The 16,170-nt window shown below is 38.3% G+C and overlaps 1 protein-coding gene across 1 annotated transcript in view; it reads right to left on the bottom strand.

Annotated features, from left to right (window-relative positions):
- LOC127952488 (uncharacterized) overlaps positions 1–16,170 on the bottom strand; it is a 217,107-nt gene that overhangs the window by 3,492 nt on the left and 197,445 nt on the right. The gene's annotated exons all lie outside the window — the stretch shown is intronic.

Here is a 16,170-nt window from a genome sequence, read left to right as displayed (position 1 = left end):
TCCGAATTTACTAGTTAAAGCTATCACTCCAAATCATCAGTGACTTAACCTTAATGCAGGGAGCGAAAGATAGCCAGCAGAGCTCAATAAGTACAAATGTATACTACTTACCAAGGGATTTAAACAACAAAATCCCAAGTCTCTCCCGCTCTTGGGAGATGGGGAGGCATTGGAGGTGACCTTGTTGTCCCTGGAGGATCATTTCTGCAAACTAAAAGTGCAACAGAAAGTCTATTTTAATTAAATAACATCACTTATAATAACTGAACATTATAGAGCAGGCAAGATCCATTAATATTTAATCTGCAACTTCCATTCAAAATTGCTCAAGTTAAAGTGAAAACTAAAAATATCTATATTTTCAAAAGACAACAGAAACATTATGCAGAAAATGACCAAATTGTACCATTATTGAGAACACTCCACATGACACAGAGTCATTTTGCAAGTCATGGTCCCTGTTTATGAACTTCCAGGGCCCTTGGCAGCCTCTGCTAGCAGCAAATAAGCTGAAAGATTAGAGAATATAATTATGAAAGAGATCTCTACTGAGTTTTCATTACCTCATTTTATAGTGCAATACAAAAACCATGTACCTCCAATTTTCGATGATTTGGGAGCAACGCTGTGGATGCTCCCCCAATGAGTCAATGTATGTAATGGTTCCCTCTTTCAAGTTGCAATGCTATATAGAAGATGGGAAAACATATGAGAAAGGTCTGAAGGGCAGTTTCAACCAATCTTGAAATTACTGTATTGAAAATCATTGAAATTTTAAAATGTCAACCACAAACAGCTCAAACACCACAAATGAGAATGGCACGATAGCATCAATAATGATAACTAATGTGTGATGCTATTTTGCACATGGCATGAACGACGCGTGTCTGTTGCTTGGCAGCTGCATGGCGTTTCTATGTCTTTGCTTACCAGAAGTGTCTCTGATGCCTCGTTTTTTTTTCCCCACTTCATTTTTTTCTTCACTGTTTTGTATGGAAACACTTCCAACATGCTTGCGTGTGGCGTGAAAAATAGTAGTTAGTACTATTCCTAGCATGCACACGTTTGAGATGTGCTTGTCACGCAGGCGGTGTGCAAGTTCTAACCTGTTAAGATTGGAGTTGAAATAAAAACAGACACGCCACGAAGCTGACACGCTTACACCACACACCCGGTGTGAAACGGGCCTAATAGTCTCTACATAACTTAACAGCAACCTACAAAGAGGGTCCAGTGGCACTCTCCCACCAAGTAGGGCCCGAAGATGGCACTGGCTCCTTTAAGAATGTTTTTCTGACAGGGAATGAAGAAAACATTCATGAACAAGCAAATACACAAACTTTACACCCAATATATTCTGTACCACTGAACAATAACTTTAAACAGGCACATAGCTCTTACTTTTAGAAAATAAGTGCTCCTGGCCCTGGAGCTGCCTTCCAAAATCAGGCGCATAGCCTGGCTATTTATGGGCTCTGTCCCAGGCTGGCTCTAAGTGAGGAAGAGAAATGGTTTAAGTCATTAAATTATGATATGTCTATATCTGATGTATGTATATGTGTGTGTGTGTGTGTGTGTGTGCGTGTGAGAGAGAGTATTATAAAGGTATGGGTTACCCTGCTGATTATGTAAAATAGGGCATCCATTACCTGAGGAAGTAATACATAAATATATAAACTACAATAAGTCACAATAGAGTCAAGTTGAAGTGAAAAGTTGATACAGTTATACAACCTATAATTTTTTAAAAGAAATAGAAAATTACCTCATCTGGAAGTTCAGATGGGCCTACAAGGGCCTCCAAACTGCCCAGAAAGACTTTAAATGGCCCAACTGTCCCAAGGACATCTTCACGATGACGTCCTTGGGACTTCAGTGTTTCTAAGACTGCATGGATAAAGAAATTAAGTCCCAAAATAGGTAATCTTACTTAGGCTAATAGCACAAATTTAATCCAATCAACTAGTACACGTAGCATACAAAACTACTGTAAAGTATTGTTGGCAATTCAGTGACTTCGTTTTTTTTTCTCTGGTGACTAGAATTCACATTTTATAGACTAGCAACTTTTTTGCCCAGTTTTTTATGTTTTTTGTTGAGAAACATCAAAATATGTAGTCTAACTTCCCTACAGCTCTCTGTCTGTGAGTTAGTGATGTCACACAAGCCTTAAATGGGCAGCTAGAGAATATGGGCAACCGTTTTAGCCAAATGTACTATGATGAAGCAAGTCAGGGGCCACATATTGTGCAATTTATACATAGCCTAGTTGTGTTGAGTTGAATGCCATGCCAATGATGTTTCTTGTTACAGTATTTCACTGATTTTTGGTAGACTACAGCCTCATCATGGGCCTATTACATAAATGTAATTGAAACACTGCAAGGGCTGCATCTGGCCCAGGACCTTATGTTGTCCATGAATATGATCATACTAAAAACACCAACTAAAAAAAGTACCAGTATGTGCTGTACCTGTTCAGATGTAAATATGCGAATTACGCAGACAATATCATTATGTATGCAGATGATGCAAATATGACTAAAATGTATTAGGAAAAAAAATAGTATAAGAATAACTTACTGTTCATTTGGGTTGGTCAAGTTTTCCAAACTAGACAAAAGACAAAAAACTTCAGTAAAGTTCAAATATAATTCCCAAGTATATTTTACATAGTAAGTATACTAATACCAATGCACTAGTGGTATAAAGTGTACTACTTCAATATTTCTTGGGACTAAATTGGCCCACTTTTTAGTATATAAAAGTATACTTTTATGTATACTTTAAGTGTAAAAGTAGTAAAGTTTGAGTACATAAATAGTTTAGATTTAAGTTTTATTTTGTACTGCAAATATACTATAAGTGAACTTATAGATATACTAAAGGAATCCCTACAACATAAAGCCCAAATGATCATACATTATCCTAAAGAGATGCTACATTAACATCATACTTATAGTTTACTCTTTATATATTTTTTGCCACTTCAAAGTAGTATAGAATTGTAGATCTAATGTCATAATTTGCCCTGAGGGCGGCATTAGAATATCTGCAACAAAAATGCGCTAAGAGCAACAAATTAATGTTGCATGGAGATACGGTAAGGTACCCTGAGAGCAGCATTAGAATATCTGCAACAAAAACGCGCTTAGAGCAGCAAATGATTGCATGAAGATATGGTAAGGTGCCCTGAGGGTTGCATTAGAATATCTGCAACAAAAATGCGCTTATAGCAGCAAATGATTTCATGGAGTTACGGTAAGGTGCCCTGAGAGCAGCATTAGAATATCCGCAACATAACAGCACTAAGAGCAGCAAATGATTTCATGGAGGTACGGTAAGGTACCCTGAGAGCAGCATTAGAATATCTGCAACAAAAATGCGCTAAGAGCAGCAAATGATTGCATGGAGATACGGTAAGGTATCCTGAGAGCAGCATTAGAATATCTGCAACAAAAATGCGCTGAGAGCAGCAAATGATTGCACAGAGATACGGTAAGGTGCCCTGAGGGTGGCATTAGAATATCTACAACAAAAATGGACTAAGAGCAGCAAATGATTTCATGGAGGTACGGTAAGGTACCCTGAGAGCAGCATTAGAATATCTGCAACAAAAATACGCTAAGAGCAGCAAATGATTGCATGGAGATACGGTAAGGTATCCTGAGAGCAGCATTAGAATATCTGCAACAAAAATGCGCTAAGAGCAGCAAATGATTGCATGGAGATACGGTAAGGTATCCTGAGAGCAGCATTAGAATATCTGCAACAAAAATGCGCTGAGAGCAGCAAATGATTGCACAGAGATACGGTAAGGTGCCCTGAGGGTGGCATTAGAATATCTACAACAAAAATGGACTAAGAGCAGCAAATGACTGCATGGAGTTACGGTAAGGTGCCCTCAGAGCAGCATTAGAATATCTGCAACAAAAATGCGCTAAGAGCAGCAAATGATTGCATGGAGTTATGGTAAGGTGCCCTGAGGGTGGCATTAGAATATCTGCAACAAAAATGCGCTTATAGCAGCAAATGATTTCATGGAGTTACGGTAAGGTGCCCTGAGAGCAGCATTAGAATATCCGCAACATAACAGCACTAAGAGCAGCAAATGATTGCATGGAGATACGGTAAGGTGCCCTCAGAGCAGCATTAGAATATCTGCAACAAAAATGCGCTAAGAGCAGCAAATGAATGTTGCATGGAGATACAGTAAGGTGCCCTGAGTGCAGTATTAGAATTCATGCTGCAAAAATACCCTTAGAGCTGCCAATTGTAGATCTAATATCATAAGGTGCCCTCAGAGAAGCATTAGAATATCTGCAACAAAAATGCGCTAAGAGCAGCAAATGATTGCATGGACATACGGTAAGGTGCCCTCAGAGCAGCATTAGAATATCTGCAACAAAAATACGCTAAGAGCAGCAAATGATTGCATGGAGATATGGTAAGGTGCCCTGAGGGTTGCATTAGAATATCTGCAACAAAAATGCGCTTATAGCAGCAAATGATTGCATGGAATTACGGTAAGGTGCCCTGAGAGCAGCATTAGAATATCTGCAACAAAAATGCGCTGAGAGCAGCAAATGATTGCACAGAGATACAGTGAGGTGCCCTGAGGGTGGCATTAGAATATCTGCAACAAAAATGCGCTAAGAGCAACAAATGAATGTTGCATGGAGATACGGTAAGGTACCCTGAGAGCAGCATTAGAATATCTGCAACAAAAATGCGCTAAGAGCAGCAAATGATTGCATGGAGATACGGTAAGGTATCCTGAGAGCAGCATTAGAATATCTGCAACAAAAATGCACTGAGAGCAGCAAATGATTGCATGGAGTTACGGTAAGGTGCCCTCAGAGCAGCATTAGAATATCTGCAACAAAAATGCGCTGAGAGCAGCAAATGATTGCATGGAGTTACGGTAAGGTGCCCTCAGAGCAGCATTAGAATATCTGCAACAAAAATGCGCTAAGAGCAGCAAATGATTGCATGGAGTTATGGTAAGGTGCCCTGAGGGTGGCATTAGAATATCTGCAACAAAAATACGCTAAGAGCAGCAAATGATTGCATGGAGATACGGTAAGGTGCCCTGAGGGCAGTATTAGAATTCATGCTGCAAAAATACCCTTAAAGCAGCAAATTAATGTTGCATTTAAATACGACAAGGTGCTCTTAGACCAGTATTAGAATATATGCATCAAAAATGCACTAAAGTGCAGCTAAGCATTTTGTTGTTTATACAGCTATGACAAAATGCTCTGGGAATAGCAACAATACCACAGCAAAATTGTGCAATGACAGCAGCTTAACTTGCTATTATAGCCAGTAAAAGTTATAATAGAATATAAGCTAACATTAGCTATTATCCTTTCTCAGAGCTAGCTAGCTAATGTTCCGATTTAGCTTACTTACATCAGTTAGCTAGCTAGTTAAATAACAGCTCGATAGAAAAATTAAGCTTTAACCTTACTCGTTATATATACTTCATTATCTAGACATTTTAATGTAATAATCTAATATAGTTCAACATAAAACACAACATTACCTTAACTTAAGATCCAAATACTTCATTATTTTGACATTTTAATGTAATAATAAAATATAGTTCAACAGAAAACATAACATTACCTTAACTGCAACGATCTCCTTAGCGTGATGTCTCCCGCGTCCTGAGAAAAAAAAAATTCAAATAATCCATGTCCCGCCTCCTGCTGTCGCTGATTGGATGACTGAGAGAACCAATAAGATGCAATGCTGCCCTGAGAACATATTCCAATAACTAAAAGTCTAACCTGCTCTTTATTATGCTAGCCTACATTATTGAGGCAGCAGAGGGCGCCACTGTCACAGTCAAATGTAAATATTATAAGGCGCTTGCCTTGTTCAAATACTCACACTCGCGGTCTTTGCGCTTGAATTATTTGGTCCAAGTGTTTTTAAGTAAGTTTGAAGACCACAAGTGTGTCTAATGTTTCATTACCTAATGGGACTCACGCGTTGTAAAAATGCAAGTGTTTACAGAGTTATATTTTTATTTTCAATACTTTGCATTTAAAATTAACTTCTAAATGTCTGTTCAGTAGTCCCTATAAAATATAGTCCCTATTTTTATAGAAGAATAAAACGTCATCAGCATGCGCTAGTGATTAAAGAAAAGGAGCATGATGAATCACAGTTTTGCAGTTGTAGCTTTCTTTCGTTTGCTGGAAAAAAAGCGGATCTGTGAAAGAGGAAGTTAAACGAGTTTGAGGTGAGCAGTTTTATCTTTTAGTGCCACACGCTGATGTCAAGCCGAAAATCATGCAGTGTGTGGAACTAGCATGGGCGTAGGTTTAGGGGTTGACGCTAGGTACTAGTCCCTATCAGTATTTTGAGATGACAAATTTGTCCTCACCAATATTTAGCAAGCTCCTTTGAACTGCTATTTGTATCTTTGCACTGGTATTTGGATCGATTCTAACGGCCACGACGACAGTACAAGAAACGCTGTAATTTGATTGGCGCTGGGGTATCTGACAGGCTACACGCGCGGGCCGGGACTACTTTTGTGCTTGCACTAGCAGCGAGCGGGTGGTGTGTGTGTGTGCGACTGCCGACAGTAAGTTACCAGGGCTGTCTCTGTGCCACATACAAAGGCCAGTAAAAACATTTTAATATTCAGTTTTATTCTACCGTGGAAAATAGTATTAATTGGTGATAGTATGTGTTATCCAGGATGATAGAATGCTACGTTAGCAAGTAACTGAATGTCATTGATCCTGTACCTTAACTTGGAATCTTGCAGTCAACATAAACGTGAGTGTACTGGAGGGTAAATAGTGTTTATGATAGTTATTATATTTATTTATTTAGATTTGTTTCCTTGTGGCAGAGTATTTTTTGTTAGTGTAAATACTAATGTACATAATAATTTATGTTAATAAAACGTTTGGTTGTTCAGCATTACACAGTCAATCACCTTTATTTATATAGCGCTTTAAACAAAATACATTGCGTCAAAGCACTGAACAACATTAATTTGGAAAACAGTGTCTCAATAATTCAAAATGATAGGTAAAGGCAGTTCATCATTGAATTCAGTTATGTCATCTCTGTTCAGTTTAAATAGTGTCTGTGCATTTATTTGCAATCAAGTCAATGATATCGCTGTAAATGAAGTGACCCCAACTAAGCAAGCCAGAGGCGACAGCGGCAAGGAACCGAAACTCCATCAGTGACAGAGTGGAGAAAAAAACCTTGGGAGAAAACAGGCTCAGTTGGGGGGCCAGTTCTCCTCTGACCAGACGAAACCAGTAGTTCAATTCCAGGCTGCAGCAAAGTCAGATTGTGCAGAAGAATCATCTGTTTCCTGTGGTGTTGTCCTGGTGGTCCTCTGAGACAAGGTATTTACAGGGGATCTGTATCTGGGGCTCTTGTTGTCTTGGTCTCCGCTGTCTTTCAGGGCAGTAGAGGTCCTTTCTAGGTGCTGATCCACCATCTGGTCTGGATACGTTCTGGATCCAGGTGACTGCAGTGACCCTTTGATCTGGATACAGACTGGAGCTGGTGGCCACGGTGACCTCGGAACAAGAGAGAAACAGACAAATATTAGCGTAGATGCCATTCTTCTAATGATGTAGAAAGTACATAGGGTGTTATGTGAAGTGTTTCCGGTTCCGGTTTACCTAATTAATGCAGCCTAAAAATCCTTTAACGAATTTGGATATTAAAAGCATATTAGTATGTTATGTGTATGCCAGGTTAAAGATATTTAAATCTAGATTTCAATCTAGTCTTTAATCTAGATTTAAACTGCAAGAGTGTGTCTTCCTCCCAAACAATGTTAGGTAGGTTATTCCAGAGTTTAGGCGCCAAATAGGAAAAGGACCTGCCGCCCGCAGTTGATTTTGATATTCCAGGTATTATCAAATTGCCTGAATTTTGAGGATGTATCGGACGTAGAGGAGTATAATGTAAAAGGAGCTAATTCAAATACTGAAGTGCTAAACCATTTAGGGCTTTATAAGTAATAAGCAATATTTTAAAATCTATACGATGTTTGATAGGCAGCCAGTGCAGCGATGACAGGACTGGGCTAATATGGTCATACTTCCTGGTTCTAGTAAGAACTCTTGCTGCTGCATTTTGGACTAGCTGTAGTTTGTTTACTAAGCATGCAGAACAACCACCCAATAAAGCATTACAATAATCTAACCTTGAAGTCATAAATGCCTGGATTTATATTTCTGAATTTTACATTGAGAGCATGACCGTAATTTAGATATATTTTTGAGATGGAAAAATGCAGTTTTACAAATGCTAGAAACGTGGCTTTCTAAGGAAAGATTGCGTTCAAATAGCACACCTAGGTTCCTAACTGATGACGAAGAATTGACAGAGCAACCATCAAGTCTTAGACAGTGTTCTAGGTTATTACAAGCAGAGTTTTTAGGTCCTATAATTAACACCTCTGTTTTTTCTGAATTTAGCAGTAAGAAATTACTCGTCATCCAATTATTATTATTTTTTTTATATCGACTATGCATTCCATTAGTTTTTCAAATTGGTGTGTTTCACCGGGCCGCAAAGAAATATAGAGCTGAGTATCATCAGCATAACAGTGAAAGCTAACACCATGTTTCCTGATGATATCTCCCAAGGGTAACATATAAAGCGTGAAGAGTAGTGGCCTTAGTACTGAGCCTTGAGGTACTCCATACTGCACTTGTGATCGATATGATACATCTTCATTCACTGCTACGAACTGATGGCGGTCATATAAGTAAGATTTAAACCATGCTAATGCACTTCCACTGATGCTAACAAAGTGTTCAATTCTATGCAAAAGAATGCTGTGGTCAGTTTGTGTCAAACGCAGCACTAAGATCCAATAAAACTAATAGAGAGATACACCCACGATCAGATGATAACAGCAGATCATTTGTAACTCTAGGAGAGCAGTCTCAGTACTATGATACAGTCTAAATCCTGACTGGAAATCCTCACATATACCATTTTTCTCTAAGAAGGAATATAATTGTGAGTATACCACCTTTTCTAGTATCTTGGACAGAAAAGGGAGATTTGAGATTGGTCTATAATTAACTAGTTCGTTGGGGTCAAGATGTGTTTTTTTTTTTTAATTTTTTTTATGAGAGGCTTAATAACAGCCAGTTTGAAGGTTTTGGGGACATATCCTAATGCCAATGAGGAATTAATAATAGTCAGAAGAGGACCTATGACTTCTGGAAGCACCTCTTTTAGGAGCTTAGATGGTATAGGGTCTAACATACATGTTGTTGGTTTAGATGATTTAACAAATTTATAAAATTCTTCCTCTCCTATAGTAGAGAATGAGTGGAACTGTTCCTCAGGGGGTCTATAGTGCACTGTCTGATGTGATACTGTAGCTGACGGCTGAATGGTTGCAATTTTATCTCTAATAGTATCGATTTTAGAAGTAAAGTAGTTCATAAAGTCATTACTGCTGTGGTGTTGGGAAATGTCAACACTTGAGGCTTTATTTTTCGTTAATTTAGCAACTGTATTGAATAAATACCTGGGGTTATGTTCGTTTTCTTCTAAAAGAGAAGAAAAGTAATCAGATCTAGCAGTTTTTAATGCTTTTCTGTAGGATATGTTACTTTCCCGCCAAGCAATACGAAATACCTCTAGTTTTGTTTTCCTTCAGCTGCGCTCCATTTTTCGGGCTGCTCTCTTTAGGGTGCGAGTATGCTCATTATACCATGGTGTCAAACTGTTTTCCTTAACCTTCCTTATGCGTAAAGGAGCAACTGTATTTAAAGTGCTAGAAAAGAAGAATCCATAGTTTCTGTTACATCATCAAGTTGTTCTGAGGTTTTGGATATGCTAAGGAATTTGGATACATCAGGAAGATAACTTAAAAAGCAGTCTTTTGTGGTAGAAGTGATAGTTCTTCGATACTTGTAACAAGAAGTAGAATTTAAAATTTTGGCTATATGAAGTTTGCACAGAACTAAATAATGATCTGAGATATCATCACTTGGCTGAATAATTTCAACACTATCAACATCAATTCCATGTGACAGTATTAAATCTAGAGTATGATTTCGACAATGAGTAGGTCCTGAAACATGTTGTCTAACACCAATAGAGTTCAGAATGTCTATAAATGCTGATCCCAATGCATCTTTTCATTATCAACATGGATATTAAAATCATCAACTATTAAAACTTTATCTGCAGCCAGAACTAACTCGGATGTAAAATCACCAAACTTTTTAATAAAGTCTGTATGGTGGCCTGGTGGCCTGTATACAGTAGCCAGTACAAACATAACAGGGGATTTATCATTAACATTTGTTTCTCTGGATAATGTTATATGTAGCACCATTACTTCAAATGAGTTATACTTGAAGCCTGCCCTCTGAGAAATCTGAAAACGTTGTTATAAATTGAAGCAACTCCTCCGCCTTTGCCTTTTAGACGTGGCTCGTGTTTATAACAGTAATCTTGGGGGGTGGACTCATTTAAAATAATTTAATCATCAGGTTTTAGCCAGGTAGCAGATGGTCGGTTTAGCCAGTCTGTCTGCTTCCTGACCTGGGCCCCAGTTAGTCAAGTATGAACTCTAAAGACTATTTGCCATATTTCTAGAGAGAAGAGCAGCTCCACCCCGGGAGGGATGAAGACCATCTCTTTTAAACAGGTCAGGTCTGTCCCAAAAGCTCTTCCAATTGTCTATGAAACCTATGTTATGCTGTGGGCACCACTTAGACATCCAGCCATTGAGTGATGACAATATGCTAAGCATCTCATCACCACGGTAAGCAGGGAGGAGACCAGAGCATATTACAGTGTCTGACATCGTGCTTGCAAGTTCACACACCTCTTTAAAGTTATTTTTAGTGATCTCCGACTGACGAAGTCGAACATCATTAGCGTCGGCATGAATAACAATCTTACTGTATTTACATTTAGCATTAGCCAGCACTTTTAAATTTGCCAAGATGTCAGGCGCTCTGGCTCCCGGTAAACATTTAACTATGGTGGCTGGTGTCTCTATATTCAAGTTCCGTACAATAGAATCACCAATAACTAGAGCACTTTCATCAGGTTTCTCAGTGGGTGTATCACTGAGTGGGGAGAACCTGTTAATGTTTTGATCGGAACAGAAGAGCGGTGTTCTGACCCACGACTACGCTGCTTCACCGTCACCCAGTTGCCCTGCTGCAGGGGCTCTGTTGCCGGAAACGAACAATGTACAGGAATCCCTGAGCTAGACGCATCCAAAGCCGTATCTAGAGCCCTAACATTCTTACTGTCCTCAATTAAAGTTTGGATGTGTGTCTCTAATTCTGAAATATTCTCTGTCAGCCTAACTATTTCCCTGCATTTTTCACATGTGAATCCCTCATCAGCGACAGAGATAGATAAACTGTACATGTGGCAAGAGGTACAAATAATGATAGCAGGCGAAGCCATTACTCACCGTGCTTGATGAAATGTTCTTGCTGCGGTTGTTTGATGAACTTGTGAAAAACTGGAGCGAGAGAGAGGAGAGGAGAAAAGAAAACGCTAATGACAAGCTAACGAGTGCTAACGCTTTGCAAGTGTACTGCACTCACGGAAAAGTGAACGATCAAAGTTAATCTGATAAGATTGATCGATAATATCAGAAATATGGTGTGAATTAAGTTATATTTTACCACTTAAAAAAAACAGACAGTGATAGTAAGATAAAGAGTCTAGAGAAAAAATTAAATAAAAACAGCTACACAGAGCTACACTGAGGTTTTTATTTTTTGAGAGTGCATTTTTGAGATTATACAGTTATAATAGCTCTTTAGGGACAGTATACAGGTTTGTATATCGGGGTCAGGATACAATATAATGAGATGAAGTAGATTCACTTCTGTATTGTGATATTCTGGGGGGGGGGGGTGTTTCCCGGGGTGTCTCCAACAAAGCTGAGACCAAACCTATGCCCATGGTATCCAGATCAGAGGGTCACTGCAGTCACCCGGATCCAGTACGTATCCAGACATGATGGTGGATCAGCATCTAGAAAGGACTTTTACTGCCCTGAAAGACAGCGGAGACCAGGACAACTAGAGCCCCAGATACAGATCCCCTGTAAATACCTTGTCTCAGAAGACCACCAGGACAAGACCACAGGAAACAGATGATTCTTCTGCACAATCTGACTTTGTTGCAGCCTGGAATTAAACTACTGGTTTCGTTTGGTCAGAGGAGAACTGGCCCCCCAACTGAGCCTGGTTTCTCCCAAGGTTTTTTTCTCCATTCTGTCACCGATGGAGTTTCGGTTCCTTGCCACTGTCGCCTCTGGCTTGCCTAGTTGGGGTCACTTCATCTACAGCAATATCATTGACTTGATTGCAAATAAATGCACATACACTATTTAAACTGAACAGAGATGACATAAATTAATTCAATGATGAACTGCCTTTAACTATCATTTTCCAAATGAATGTTGTTCAGTGCTTTGATGCAATGTATTTTGTTTAAAGCGCTATATAAATAAAGGTGATTGATTGATTGATAGAGCTGACATGTCACTCAGGAGAGTGTAGAGTACTCTGTATTTATGTACGTTTCAATGTAAGTGTCTGGGTGACTGGCTGTGTTTGTGTGAGAAAATAGACTCTATATCCTTTGGAGCAAGAGGTGTTCTCCCCTCCTGGACCATCACTTAGGAGTGATTAGGTTACAGAGACGGGCGTGGCTGGTGTTGAGAAAGGATAAGTGCAGGAGCCCTAAAACAATAAAGTGAATTATATGAAGGTTGTTTTAGAGAAAAAATTAAAATACAAATATTCCAAGAAATGGACTAATATAGAGATGGCAGATGTGCAGAATATAAAAAATAATAATAAATTAATTAAAATAAGATATGCATTTATTATTTAATAGATGAATTTAAAAGATGCACGTGCTTAAAACTTTATATCTAATATGTGAAGACATCTAAAATTTGTATCTTGTTATCCTGGGACACAGTATGAAAGTTAATCCATTACAGAGTTTCAGAGATTGGGCTTGTGTAAATGTAAAAAATAAAATAAATAACTTGTGCAATGTGGAATGAAAGCAAGATTGGGTGAACAAGTTAATAGACATTTTGATACAAAAGCCATAAGCATTTTACAATAGGAAGGGAACTAGTTGCTTAAATAATTAAATTTAATTATTTTATTTACAATAATAGGAATTATTTTATGTTGGATAGGAAACATTAATTCACCAATACCAGATTATTCTGAATCATGTATGCATATATAGAAGAAAAATTATTGAAGATTGATGATTGAAGTCTTTATTTTACCATACGCATGTCATGTTGTTTTAAAAGGAAGGTTTATTTTGTTTTATTGCAGTATACTTAGATAATAAAGGTATCTGATTTCTGCATCTGGCAAAGAAGAAAAAAAAATGCTTGCTATTTTCCTGCAATGAAGAACTTGCTTTACTAAAATAAAATAAGAGAACTGCTGTTTTCAACCAGATTATTTTGTTTTTACTAAGGGACCTCTGAAAGAAGAGGTTGAAAAGTGAAAATTAGAAAAAGAGCTGACTGCTCAGAAACAATTTGGTCAGAAGTTACATAGGTACATTTGATTAATGCAGTCTCTGAGTGTTAAAATTTCAGATGACTTCTGGAACAGTGCCTTGACAAAGGGGAGCAATGAAATGGAGTCTGTCAAGAAATGGCAAAGCAGCAAACACAGCTGCTGAGAGAAGAAGAGGGAGGGGCTGACGGATGTTCCCCCTGAAAGAGAAGAACACACTTCAGCATAGAGAAAGAATGAATTAAAGCAGGAAAAGGTGAATCTTTCACTTGAGACTTTCCCTGAGATTGAAAAGAACATTATGAAATGCAAAACTCTGGCAGAAAGCAACCAAAAGCCGGACTGAGAAGAAGCAGAAAAACAACGGAGACTGTACGCCACAACATCAGGTCTTTAAGTGCCATCACAGCCTGACGACCCAGTGCAACAGCCCAGGCTGATGATGTCATCAGAAGGACTTCCATTCTTTCAGTGCACAGGTCCTGCATATTCAATGAACACTATGACTGCTTCAAATGTTAATTATTTTATTTCATTATCTTATTTACTATGTTTCAATCTTGATTATTCACTGGTCTCACAGCACTTCTTTAAATTCAGCGTTTTAACTAACTCTCTCAATCTGCTTTTCAATAGGTTCCAGTCCAGCCTTATGTCTTAAAAAAAACATAATTTTGACAGACAGAAGTGAGTACTTGACTCACCAATCAGATAAACACGGAGCTGGATTTGGCATAGTAAGGCTGTTTCATTAAACAACTAGGGGAAATTGCATAACTGAATACTTGACAACAATGCTGAGCGCTTTGGGAAAAGAGAATAAATAAATAAATAAATAAATAAAGGGTATCTTGATGAACAATAGAAAAAATATATATTGTTGAGAAAATAGAAATATTGGTCACTCCATTTTGTTTAAGGTAATTTTCTAAGGTAAAACTGAATAAAATAATAATGAATAAAAAAAAATTAATTCAAAATCATGAAATCACATATACTGTCATCACTGGGGATAACAAGATGGAAATGTTGATGGCCATGGATCCAAGATTTACAGAGATCTCCAATCCTCCTCTCAGAGTTGCTCATGAGCAATTACAAAAAAGTATTTGAATAAACTTTAAATTAGACAAACAAGTGACATTTGAGAAATTATAATTGGCTCTCTCAAATGACAAATGCCTAGGCCTAATATTCTAAACAAATTAATCTATGAGATTTTTAAAAAAGAAAGGAAAGAAGAAAAAAGGAGGTTTATAGAGCGGTGTTAAAATAAACTTTATGGTGGCTGATATTGCCCAGTTGCGTGACATCTTAAAACTATGTGGAATGATACCAGGTCTACACTAAGTAGAGTCTAACATAAAAGGTTCATGTTATCCTACACAAAATGTGCCATTTCACAGCTAAAATAATTTAGTCCACAATCAGCGGACATTCTGAGAAAAAATATGTTTTTGGCCAAAAAGGGGAGTAAAAGTGTGTGAAAAAGTATGAATGATGGTGTTGTATGGCATGAAAGAGAGTGTCTGATGAGACACTGAGGCAATTCAATCAATTTGCCAAAACAGCTGTATACAAATTTGAATGTGGGCCCACAGGGCAAACTTATGACCAGTAAAATAATGACCATGGATGAATTTGGTTAAATTTCCTGGTCAGTACCTAGGTCTTTGTTGTGGCAGAAAGAAAAACACTGCCACACATGCGCAGCGTATAACATGGGAAGGCAGAGCAAAGCAAGCTTGCTCTGTCCACCCCACATCTAACTTTCTTTTCAGCATATCATGATGGAGCTGATTCTTTGTTATATTATAAAAAATGGGTATTCACCCTTTTCTCATTCTAAGGACAGCACTGGAATTGTGAAAGCTCAAAAAGGGGCCAAGACAGCCCTCAACCCACGTTACATTTCCACAGGTCACACCAAGAAGGACGACTAGCAAGATGAACAAATTAGCATGCTTGATAACACTAACAAAAATCTCTGAAGTTTTCCATTTACAGATGGCAGCAGTTCTAGTAAGGCCAAGGAATGCTTCGCTCCATCAAAGAGAACCAGTGAGGGTGCAGTTATGATCTCAAGGGAGAGCCTTGCATTAATCAGCAAAACCGTTACAGAGTGCCACCTGAGTTCACATCTCTAACCTTAAAATACGCCAACCAGCTTTAACAACTCCACACAGCATGAAGTGAGGGATGAAGGGCGTGCTAGTAATGACCCACCCTTGCCAACGAGGGAAAGATAATTGCAACAACTCACAAAGAGTCTCCCTGGTGAAGCTGGAAGAGAGAGTGATGGGACGGTGAGAGAGTGATGGGACTGCTACTGAGATCACAATACTTGGGAGTAGATGTGAGCCAAGAACTGGAAAAGAACATTGGAAAGATAATGTCAAGTAATGGTAGATGAAGAATTTTGAAGGTTATGAGAAGGGAAATATGGATGTAGGAAGGATAGAAGGGAGAATAGAGCAATTGAATGCAACAAATAGAATGAAAGGAGCAAAATAGAAAAGCTCGAGATTTGTAAACTGAAGAAGGAAAAGTATGTGTTATGTTTTGGGGACAATGCTGTATTTATATACCAAATAATACTGCTCCAGAAAGAGCATTT

This window comes from Carassius gibelio, chromosome B3, assembly GCF_023724105.1.
Source record: "Carassius gibelio isolate Cgi1373 ecotype wild population from Czech Republic chromosome B3, carGib1.2-hapl.c, whole genome shotgun sequence".
NCBI lineage: Eukaryota > Metazoa > Chordata > Actinopteri > Cypriniformes > Cyprinidae > Carassius > Carassius gibelio.
Note: the sequence above shows the minus strand (reverse complement) of the source record. Positions and strands in the feature narration are given on the sequence as shown.